At 35.8% G+C, this 10,784-nt stretch overlaps 1 protein-coding gene across 4 annotated transcripts in view; it reads left to right on the top strand.

Annotated features, from left to right (window-relative positions):
* Nucleotides 1-57: 57 nt before the first annotated feature.
* TMEM232 (transmembrane protein 232) overlaps nt 58-10,784 on the top strand; it is a 173,200-nt gene continuing 162,473 nt past the window's right edge. For 2 of the 4 annotated variants that reach the window (XM_033110578.1, XM_033110574.1), the window contains exons 1-2: nt 6,066-6,160; nt 7,163-7,285. The gene's annotated coding sequence lies outside the window, so the exon portion shown is untranslated. Of the gene's footprint in view, nt 108-6,065; nt 6,161-6,350; nt 6,486-7,162; nt 7,286-10,784 lie in introns of those variants that run through there. The other 2 variants (XM_033110575.1, XM_033110576.1) reach the window with 2 other exon arrangements.

The following is a 10,784-nucleotide window of genomic DNA, read 5'->3' as shown; positions in this document are numbered from 1 at the left end:
GACCCACTCCACACAAAGGCCCCAGATTTCGGTCTTTTCTTTTCTCACTTGGCGAGTGCCTCTCCTGCCACAAGGGAGCTATTAGCGGTTACAAGTGCGGAGTGCTGGTAACGTTATGTCTGCTTTGCTTTCCTCAAAGTTTTGGGTAAAATCTGAGAGATCTGGTTCGGCCCAATGAACGCAAAGGTAGTAGGGACGGCTAAAACAAGCATTAAAAAAGGACATCCGGGGAGAAAACTCCCCGCTTCCTTTCCCCTTCCCCGCTCCCCCCACGAATATAAACTGCTCCGGGATTTAGGAATTAACCATTTTGTTTTTCTAAGGCCACAAAAAAACCATAAATCGTTTTCTGTAGTTTTTGTTTTTTCTGGTGCATCTAAATTACTCAGGGTATTTAACCAGTGATAGTTAAAAATCTAGACCCTAGTTGAAAATTTAAAATGACCCTACTACCTGTTTTCATTAGCTCAATGGGCTCTTCGGACAGAGTCCCTCTCCCTAGATCTGATTGAGCCTAGCATGGGTTCTTCCTGTGTCCCTTGTTTTCCACTGGAGCTCCGGATTCCCAGGGCTTTCGTAAGAGAACCCTGACGCACTATTCTCAATCTTCCAGAACCGAACCTTTACTTAAAGGGATAATGAACTTCATCTTGACTGGACTGACATTCTTAAACTGGATTGTGATGTGGTTTGGGCAAATTTATTGAACCTCTCCCTTAAGTAGTGTATCTGATATTACTTGAGTACTAATACCAAATTACTGGGTTACCAATATTAAATGAGTTACAGGACATAGCAATAAAAAATATTTCTCTGTGCCTTAGGAATATTGGCTCCCGGATGGGATTGGCTCAGGTCCAAAACTTTATTGTTTATTAAAAGAAACAGAGAAAAAAGTGTGTGTGTTCTTTTAATATAAAAACAACTTCATCTCACAATTTAACATGTCAGTGGAGAAAGGATCAATCGTTAAAAGAAGGAGGTCTGGGTAGCCAGTTGAGGGGGCATCAATAATAGCCCCACCTCACAGCTCACGCCCAAATAAATTCCAGCTATTTTATATTGTATATTTCCTTTATTTGTTAAATATTGAATGTTGGAAGAAAAGAATGGATGAATACTTTTTAAATAGTGAATTGGAAAACTTCCTATAAAGTAACAGCAAAGTCAAAAGCCATGTAAGAAAAGACTAATCAATTTGACATTTTCAATTTCTACATGGTAAGCCGAAAAGGAAAAACATAGTACTCAAAATTGAAAGACAAGTCAGAAACGGGGGGGAAAAAATTACATTTTAAAATGATTTAGACAATATGTCACTTTATTGTAAAAAAAGAACTCTTACCAATAAGGGAAAATCAGTAAAATATGAGCAAAGGGCATAAAGAAGCAATTCATAGAAATGAAATGTAAATGGATAAGAGTTAAATGAACAAATGCCTACCCTCTCGTAATTGAAGGAAGGCACATTTAAATAATAACCATCGTTCCCCTATAACAATGATAATGTTTAAAAGGTAAATGTACAATGTCATGCAAGGTGAGAAGAAAGTAGCTCTCCTTCATTTCTGGAGTGGTATAAAATATAACAACTTTTTGATGGAAGGCAGTTTGGGAATACATATCAAAAACCATAAAAATGATCATATCTTTTGACTCCTAAATCTTAGAAAACCAATATAAGGATGTACATAGTTCCTTATGCACATGTTCATGACATAACTGCTCACAATAGGAAAAATTGTCAGGATTCTAAATGTCAAATATTATTATTCATTAATTATTAAAATGGTACATCCAGGTAGTCTTTAATCAAAATATATTTATTGAACACCTGCCTGTGCCAGGTGCTATTCTAAGTAATGAGGATAGAGTGATGGATAAGCCAGATTAAGTCCCTGTGTTGTTGGAACCGACATTCTAGTTGGGAGACAACAAATATATCGTGTGAAATGATGAAACAAACATATAATACAGACAATGACACATACTATATATTAAAAAATTAAGTTATAGTTGCAAAGTGTTTAGATTGGGTGGTCAAGGAAGCCCTCTCGTAGGAGGTGATCTTGAACCAAACCTAAATAAAGTGAGGGAATGAGCCATGTGTGAATAAGTGGGAGAAAAATTTTCAAGGCAGAGGTAAGTGTAAGGTCCTGATGACAAACTAGGTAGCCTGTGAGCAAGGGCTCACTAAGAGCTCAAAAGAAGGTAGGGGCCAAATTTTGCAGGGCCTTGTCGGTGGTGGACAAGAATTTAGTTTTATGTTTGTTTTTTAAGAGGAGTAAGGTGACCTTGATGATGACTGAGAAAGGTAAAACTGGCCTCTGTATGGGGCAAAGGTGGAAACCTCCTATGCTAAGCAGGCCATTGTAAACTGCTGAGGCAAGAGATAGCCGTGATTTGATCTAGCGTGATAATGGTGAAGGAGGTGAGAAGAGTCAGCGTGTTTAAAGATTACATCAGAAATAGATATTAAATTACAGTGAAAGTATGAATGTCAAATTTAAAACGATTAAGTATGATTTTGCTTTTGTAAAAATAATAGTAAAGGTATGCACACAAAAGGATATATGTCAAAATGATAAAATTACGTTATATCTGGGTGTAGGTTGGCATGAATTTTATTTTTTACTGCGAATTTCTAAATATCCTAAAATAGATTCTTTTTTTTTTTTGTTTGTTTGTTTCTGTTTAGAAGAAAACTCATTCTAGAAAAAAAATCAATAGAATGGATTCCATTATGGGACACAGCAATAAATATGTCTCTAGATTACTAAATCTGTAGCAGTCTCTAGAGCACTATCAAAGTCCTGCTTTCCAGTATTTCTTCAAAATCTTTCTAAAACAATGATGCAGAAATGGTCCAGAGTGTATAGCTTCAAACTAGTTTAAGCTAAACACAGAACTTGAAACATGTACTTCTTTCCAGTATTTAAAAAGAGTGATTGGAGGAGAGACTTCAGTGATGTGACCACAGCTGGACTCTCCAGCTAGATCCAGGACAGAACAGAGATGGCTTCCTGTAAATCTCCTTAGAGACTGTCTAACCCCTTCTCTAAGCCGCAGGTATGCTGGTTCCTGGTACAGGCCCTTGAGCTGTCCTAGGCAAGTATATAAGGCAGTTTCCCCTGGAGTTACATCAATAAACTGTTGATGTAATGATGGCTTTCTCAGCCTTTCTTTGGATTCTAGATCCTGTGAAATTTTCCCAACAAGTGGCCAATATGCATTTTATTAGAGTAACAGTATATTTGCATTAGTTATCCATCATAGCATAACAAGTTACCCTCAAATCAAATAGCTTAAAACAACATTTATTATCTCAAATTTCAGTTGTTCAAGAATTTGAATGTAGCTTAGGTGAGTGGTTCTGGCTCAGGGTCTCTCATGAAGTTGTGGTCAAGCTTCCACTGGGTTTGAGGGAGACTAGAGGATTTACTTCCAAGATTTCTCACTCAGCTAATTGTGGAAAGAATACCTTCTTTTCTTGCTTGTTGTTGTCACGTCTCAATTCCTTGTCACATACAGCTCCCCATATAATTTCTTGAGTGTCTTCACGGTATGACAGCTGGTGTCTTCCCCAAGCAAATGAGAGAGAGAGAGAGAGAGGGAGAGAGAGAGGAAGCCACACTGCCACATTCTTCTTTCTACAAGTAAATCCAACTCCACTCTCAAGAGGATAGGATTTGGCTCCACCTTTTGAGGGTAGAATTATCAAATAATTTGTGTTCATGTTTTAAAATCACCGTAATTAAACCATTGAATAACAATTGATAGAGGATATTGTAGGAACTAAAAATTAATAACCAGGAAAATTTTCACACAATTATTAATAGAATGATATAGATGATATTTGTGACCTTTTTTCCTTAGCAAATAGAGTAGAAGTATTAGTTTTCTTTGAAAATAATCATATGATAGAAATATTAATAATCATGAAATCGTTTAATAAATATTTTAAAAAGTCTAGCCATTATTCATTCAGTCATTCTTCAAAATATAAGTGAAGAATAGCAGACTATTTTGACAGTTTTTAAGAGTTGACACAGAGTGATATGACCTGCCAAACAAAAGTACAGACCAAGCAGGTCATTTATTTATATTAATACTTGACTCAAATTCTGACGCTGAATTAATTCAGCTCACAGAATAAAATGAAAACCATCTACATTTTTATTCAAGAATTTACACAGCAATATTTATTAAATACCTACTCTGTGCAAGTCACTGTGATGCAACTAGATACCATTTTCAAGGATGGAATTTGAAGGAATATATTTTATTTCTAAAATATAAATATAGACCAATAAAAGTTTCACAGTAAGTTTTAATATATAGTAAGCCAAACCCTTTCACATATACTACTTTTTCAAAATTTTCTTGGCTAATCTGTCATTTATTCTTCCAAATGAATTTTAAAACCATTTCATTCTTCACTTTGACTCTCCTAAAACACACACACACACACACACACACACACACACACACACACACACACTTTGGGATTTGAAATGTACTTGCATAAAACTTATATGGTAACTTTAAGAGGTTAGACTTTTTTTTTTATTCTATGAGATATTTCCTTCAAGGATTCATGATATTCTATTTGTTTAGGTCTATATTTATGCCACTAAGTACTCTTTTCCAAAAACAAGTTATATATTTATATTTGTTGAGATCCATCATTTAGTGTAGTGTGAGTTGATCTAACTGAATTCTCCCCAACCCACAATAGTGAAACATCTTTATTTTACACTTCTTTATGAAAATTGAGAAGTATCCCTACTCCTTTCTCATACTTCACTATTTTAAATTTGGATTATATAAGTAATAGATATATCATCTCTTTCAAAAAAGTTGCCATTTCATTTTGTAGCCAAGGGAAACTTACTAATTGTTTAGGTATACCTGGTTCCAGTTCTTTACAGTCCCAACTGCTACATTTTTGAGTTCTTAATTTTGATCAATGTCTAAGTAATCTGCCCTTTGAATGGTTTAATATTTTGAGTGGTTTAATTTTAAAATATACAGGTATAGGGGAAGAATTTGTGAATTCTTCCTTATGTAAACATGTCCTTTAGTTATCTTCCCTATAGAATTCATGGGTAGCTCCTTGTTTCTGTAAATGCTCCATAGAATCAACTGATTTTCATATTATGGAGAAAAATTATTTTCTTTTAAAGTTCTGAATTTTTAAAGGCAAGTTATTTTACCAGGATAATCCCTGTACTTTAGCTTTCCATTTAATCAGAATTGCCCTTCCACATAGTAAAACACTTGTAAAAATTTGTAGACTATTTGAAGTTGCTATCCCATTGGTAGACAAGGGATTTTACAAGGATTTGAGTTAGAAAATTTTATCGGATGATACCTTTAAATATAGGCATTCTTTTGTATTGAAATGAGCCCCCTTGTGGTTAGTACATACAGGACACCCTGGATGCTTTGTTTACCCACCATCCTAGTTGCAGAGGACACTGGCAGGTCTAGATTTTATGTGTAAAGGAAGCTTACGAACAGCAATTTGGTTAAAAGACGTAGTAACCCTTTTATAGCAAGCTGTTTTTCTTTTCATTTTATTATTATTATATTTTTATTAAAAGAAAGATAATATATTTTCAAAATGTGTGAGGGGACAGGCCCAGAAGGAGAGCGACTGCGACGGATTGAAGAAAATTTAGGATTATATTTGAATATGGGCGTGAAATATTCAGGAGAGGAGTCACAGGAGTTCCCAGGGCGTTCCCAGGGAGTATCTTTGCTAATCATATTTTTATTTTTTGTTTTAGATTTTTTTTTTGGGGGGGTGAGACTTTGGAAGAGGCATTTAGACATTGAGGGGACACTAAAGAACTGCCCCATCACTTCTGGCAGCAGCTACTGGCCGGATATCCGGATATCTAACGTATGTGCACTATTAAAACAAATCATTACTATGTGCTTTATGGCTGTATGTTAAAGCTAATAAAGGTCGTTTGCACATCATTGCATCTCTTCGTTCGAAACTGTACACAGATGTGGCGAAGGCGGGGAAGGGAGGGTGGAATTGAATTTACAGGTCCTGATTGGCTAAACTTGGTCAGAAGAGAGACTCTCACAGCGTCCTTAGCAACCAGTCTCGGTCCCCAACGACTCCGAGCGAGCGCCGAGCGCCGCGGTGAGTGATGACTAGGTCTTGCTTCTGAGGACTTGAGAGTTAACGTTATTGCCACATTTACCATTCCAGGGCAATGGGGAGACCCACAAAGACTCACACACGGGAGTAATGAGCCTCCTTTTTTAGGGTTCCATAAGCTCTGGCTGTTGGAAGAAGCCTTTACTACTTGTGCCCCTAGCCCAGGCCTGCCCTTCCGGACTCTCCTGAGAATCTAAGCCTTCTAGCGTGAAAATTATCCTGTGAAGGCATGAAGGGAGAAGGTGGGGGATCAGCCACCAGGTCATCGGATAAAGAAATAGCTTTTTTACTGGGGAGATTAAAGGCGGTGAGGGGACTTTCTTATTGCTATCAATAGGAGGATTCTTTTATTAATAATTTACTCTGGACTCAGACTCACTTGTTCTCTGGAAACCCTTAATTCAGAAGCCAGCTTGTCTCTCCAAACAGTTTCCAAGTCCTTCTATAGCTGGTGAAAATTCCCCACCTCTCTCTCTCTCTCTCTCTCTCTCTCTCTCTCTCCCCCTCTCTTTCCCTCTCTCTCTCATTCATTCAAAAATTTGGAGAAGTGTGTGTGTGTGTGTGTGTGTGTGTGTGTGTGTGTGTGTGTGTGTGTGTGTTGGGGGGGATATACCTTGAGGATGTGAAATGAAAGGATTTGTAAAAAGCAGTTAATCTTGAGAAGCGGGTACAAGTTATAGACTAGGAAAAAATTCTAAGAAGAGGTAAGGAGATGGTAGGATTCCTTAATTTACCTTATCTCAACAATATGTCTGAATGAATTCTTGTTGGTGGTCAGTTGTAAAATTATTCTTTGTTCCTTAAAGGTATAGTCTAAATCTTGTATTTATTAATGTAGGTTATCTATCAAAAGACTTGCTGTTATTTTAATATTGTCTAGTTCTCAGAAATTGTTTTGAACCTTGTTTTAACTGGAGCTTAAAAAATACACTAGGGATTAATGTTAAAAACTTTTTCTTGTTTTAAAATTCTGGGTCTATGCAGGGTTGCGGATGGACTGCCAAGCACACAGACAACTGGCTGGAGCCATTTCATGAGCTGAAACATCTCTCTTCAATGTGTAAATGTTCTTTGTTTTGATGCCCCACATAAATCTTTAGGTTCAAGGTGAGTACCAGGTTTTGATTTCAATAAGAACTATTCTGTATGAACTCTTGTGATCTTGATGAGTAATGCGTATTCTTACTGAATACCTGATTCATTATCAGACTCATTCATTATCATAATGAATTTGGTAAGTGTTCCTCTCTTAGTTCATTGTCCATCCAGAGCTCCTGGTAAACTGCCTGGTCACAACAAGTGCTTAGTTAATTGTTTAGTGCTATCAATTTCCCAAAATGTGTTGTGTATGTAATTCGAGGAGACAGTGTTCCAAATATTTCTCTGGTCAAATTTAGGAAAAACTATATATTGTACTACTACTCAGGGAGAGTTTCAGTGCACAGGAGAATATTAACAACTCTGAGCAGTCATACACTATGCAAACTTACTTAATTTTGTTTAGTGCATTGTTTCTTAAACTTATTTCACAACCAAAAACTTTTAGGAGTTATTACATCCCAAGAATATGTATTCCACAAAATACATTTTGGGAATTACTGTCCGAAACTAAATACTGTACTCTTTATTTTTGCTTACATTTCCATAAAAACAAATGAATTAGTTTCTTTAAAATGTAAAACTATCTCTATTTGCAAATGGCATGATGTTATATGTAGAAAATGCTAAAGAATCCACTAGGAAACTATTCGATCTAATGAAAAGTTTAACAAGGTTGCAGTATATAAGAACAATAAACAAAAATCAGTTTTATTTCTATACAGTAGCAATTAGCAAACCAAAAAGGAAATACATTTTTAAAAAGTCTATTTACAATAGCATCCAAAAGAATAAAATACTTAGGAATAAATTTAACAATGGAAGTGTAAAACTGAAACTTTGAAAAATTACAAAACATTGTTGAAAGAGACTAAAGAAGACTTAAATAAACGGAAAGACATCCTATGCTCATGGATAAGAATACCTAATATTGTTAAGATGGCAATGCTCCCCGAATTGATCTACAAATTCAGTACAATCCCTATGAAATTCTAGTTGATCTGGTTGCAGAGCTTGATAAACTGGTCTTAAAATTCACATATCAGTTCTGTTGTGGAAACTGGGATACACAATACAATCTTGAAAAAGAAATAGAAAGTTGGAAGGCTTGCATTTCTTAAATTCAAAAATTATTAGTGAGCTGCAGTTACCAAGACAGTTTGGTACTGGCATGAAGACAGACATATGCAATAGAATTGAGAATCCAGAAATAAACTCTTCTATTTATGGTAAATTGCTTTTTGACAAGGGTGCTGAAATAATTCATTGAGGGAAAAAAAAATCTAACAAATGGTTCTTGGGCAATTGGATATCCACATGCAAAAGAATGCAGTTGGAATCCTACCTCATACCATATACAATATTAATTCAAATGGATCAAAAACCTAAATGTAAGAGCTAAAACTAAAAAACCCTTGAAAGAAAACATAGGCATGAAATCTTTCTGACCTGGATTTAGGCAATGGTTTCTTAGATATGACAACAAAAGCACATACAACTAAAGAAAAAATAGGCCCAATGGACTTCATCAAAATTATAAATATAGTGCTTCAAAACACACACGATCAAGAAAGTGAAAAGACAACCCACAGAGTAGGGGAAAATTTTTGCAAATCATATCTGATAAGGGATTTGTATCTAGAACCTATGAAAACCATTTGTTAAAAAACAAAAGTAAACTGAGTAAATTTGAAGATCTAATTGGCTTTGTTAATTGATTCATGAATCTGGCAGCATCCTATCTAGCAACTAGAAGGGACCTCTGTGTTGTACAAGACAAAAGGATTTTATAGGAAGACGGGTGGGGCAAGGAAGCTATTAACAAAAGAAAATAAATTATTTTTAGACATGGACATCTTTTTTGAGGGGGCAGGCGGGAATGGCAAGGGTTTTTATCATGCAGATTGCTTCCTCCTTCTATGAGTGGGTGGGGGATGGAGAGGGCCCATGTGACAGATTACCTCATTGGTAATGACCATTAAGTTCCAGACTGGTTGATAAAGATTATATTTTTGGGGAGAGGTTAAAACAGCAATTAGGTCAGGTGTTAAATGTAGGTTTGGTATCATGGACTTTAGCACAGGTGACTCCATTTGGGGCTGTGGTTTTCTCTTTAACACATTACAAGTCAATGATAAAAAAGACAACACAATTAAAAATGGGCAAAGGATCTGAATAGACATTTCTTCAAAGGAAATATACGCATAGCTAATAGGCACATGCAAAGATGTTCAGTATCATTAGCCATTAGGGAAATTCAAATCAAAACCACTTCATACCTGTTTGGATATCTGTAATCAAAAAGAAAACAAGTGTTAGTGAGGATGTGAAGAATTGGAGCCTTTATACGCTGCTGGTGAGAATGTAAACTAGTGCAGCCACTTGAGAAAATAACCTGGCAGTTCCTTACACGGTTAATCATAGAGTTACCCCACGAATCACCAATTCTACTCCTAGGTTATATGTCCACACAAAATTTGTACATGACGTGATGACGTTAATGGCATCATTAAGACTGAAGCCATTCAGATCTTCTTGGATTCTTGGATCTCTGTGGCAGCTAGCTCACACTTAAGACAAGTTTTATTTTTATTTAGAGAACATAAAATGTGTTTATCACTAATGTTACATTGTGTTTGCGTATGTGGGATGGGAGAGCAAATACTGAAAACATTGTTGTTTACAAGAAGTCCAGGAGAGGATATAGAGAGCAGTTTTCTGGAAAAGAATAAATTTTAATTTTCTTCTAGTACAGATTGCCTGTGATGACTTCATGCACCTGGTATAAAGTGGTCATTCAGCTATTTTATAGGTCATTCAACTACTTCTCTGGTTATTCAGACTCCCTTGCTTGCTTAGTGATGCATAGGCAAATTGTGTCTATCCTGCATACATTTGACATTGGATTTTTCTAATTACTGCCAAGTTTACCCTACTGCATTAGTATCCTAAGAGATTAGCGTCCTTAACCTGTGGGCTTCCTTTCCTCAGCCATGGTTATTGTTCTTCTAGGACGTAGCACCAATATTGAACTGTTTCATCAAGTTCAGGACTAAGGTTTTCTTCAGATATCACCTTGGAAAATTCATCAATGTAATTCTCAGTAGAAATTTTTTTCATACAGATATTCAGATATTTTACACCATGAAGATTCTTAAATCTCCATAAGCGATTTTCTGAATACTCACACTTATATTCAATGTTCAGTCCTTCACAGTCAATTCTATCTTGTTTAGTGAACCACAAATCAGCCATTGTCCCTATTTGGAAAGTTTGGCATAATTTTATATATTTATTGGTCATCTGCCTTTATTGTTCATAGTCTTGCCAATTCTTTTATTTACTTCTACAAAGTTAAAATACATGTAGTAGGTCTAAATCATAAGTGATAGACTTATGTATGCAAGAAATAGTATTTTTGTACTTTCTTTAAATCGCCTATGTATACCCTAAGCCTCTGTTCTGCTTGACTGTTGGATATTCATTCTTAGTTTTTATTAGGCCTGCC

The sequence above is a fragment of the Rhinolophus ferrumequinum genome, chromosome 7 (genome assembly GCF_004115265.2).
Source record: "Rhinolophus ferrumequinum isolate MPI-CBG mRhiFer1 chromosome 7, mRhiFer1_v1.p, whole genome shotgun sequence".
NCBI classification, from domain to species: domain Eukaryota; kingdom Metazoa; phylum Chordata; class Mammalia; order Chiroptera; family Rhinolophidae; genus Rhinolophus; species Rhinolophus ferrumequinum.
The sequence above is the reverse complement of the archived record's forward strand: the minus strand, read 5'-3'. Positions and strand labels throughout refer to the sequence as shown.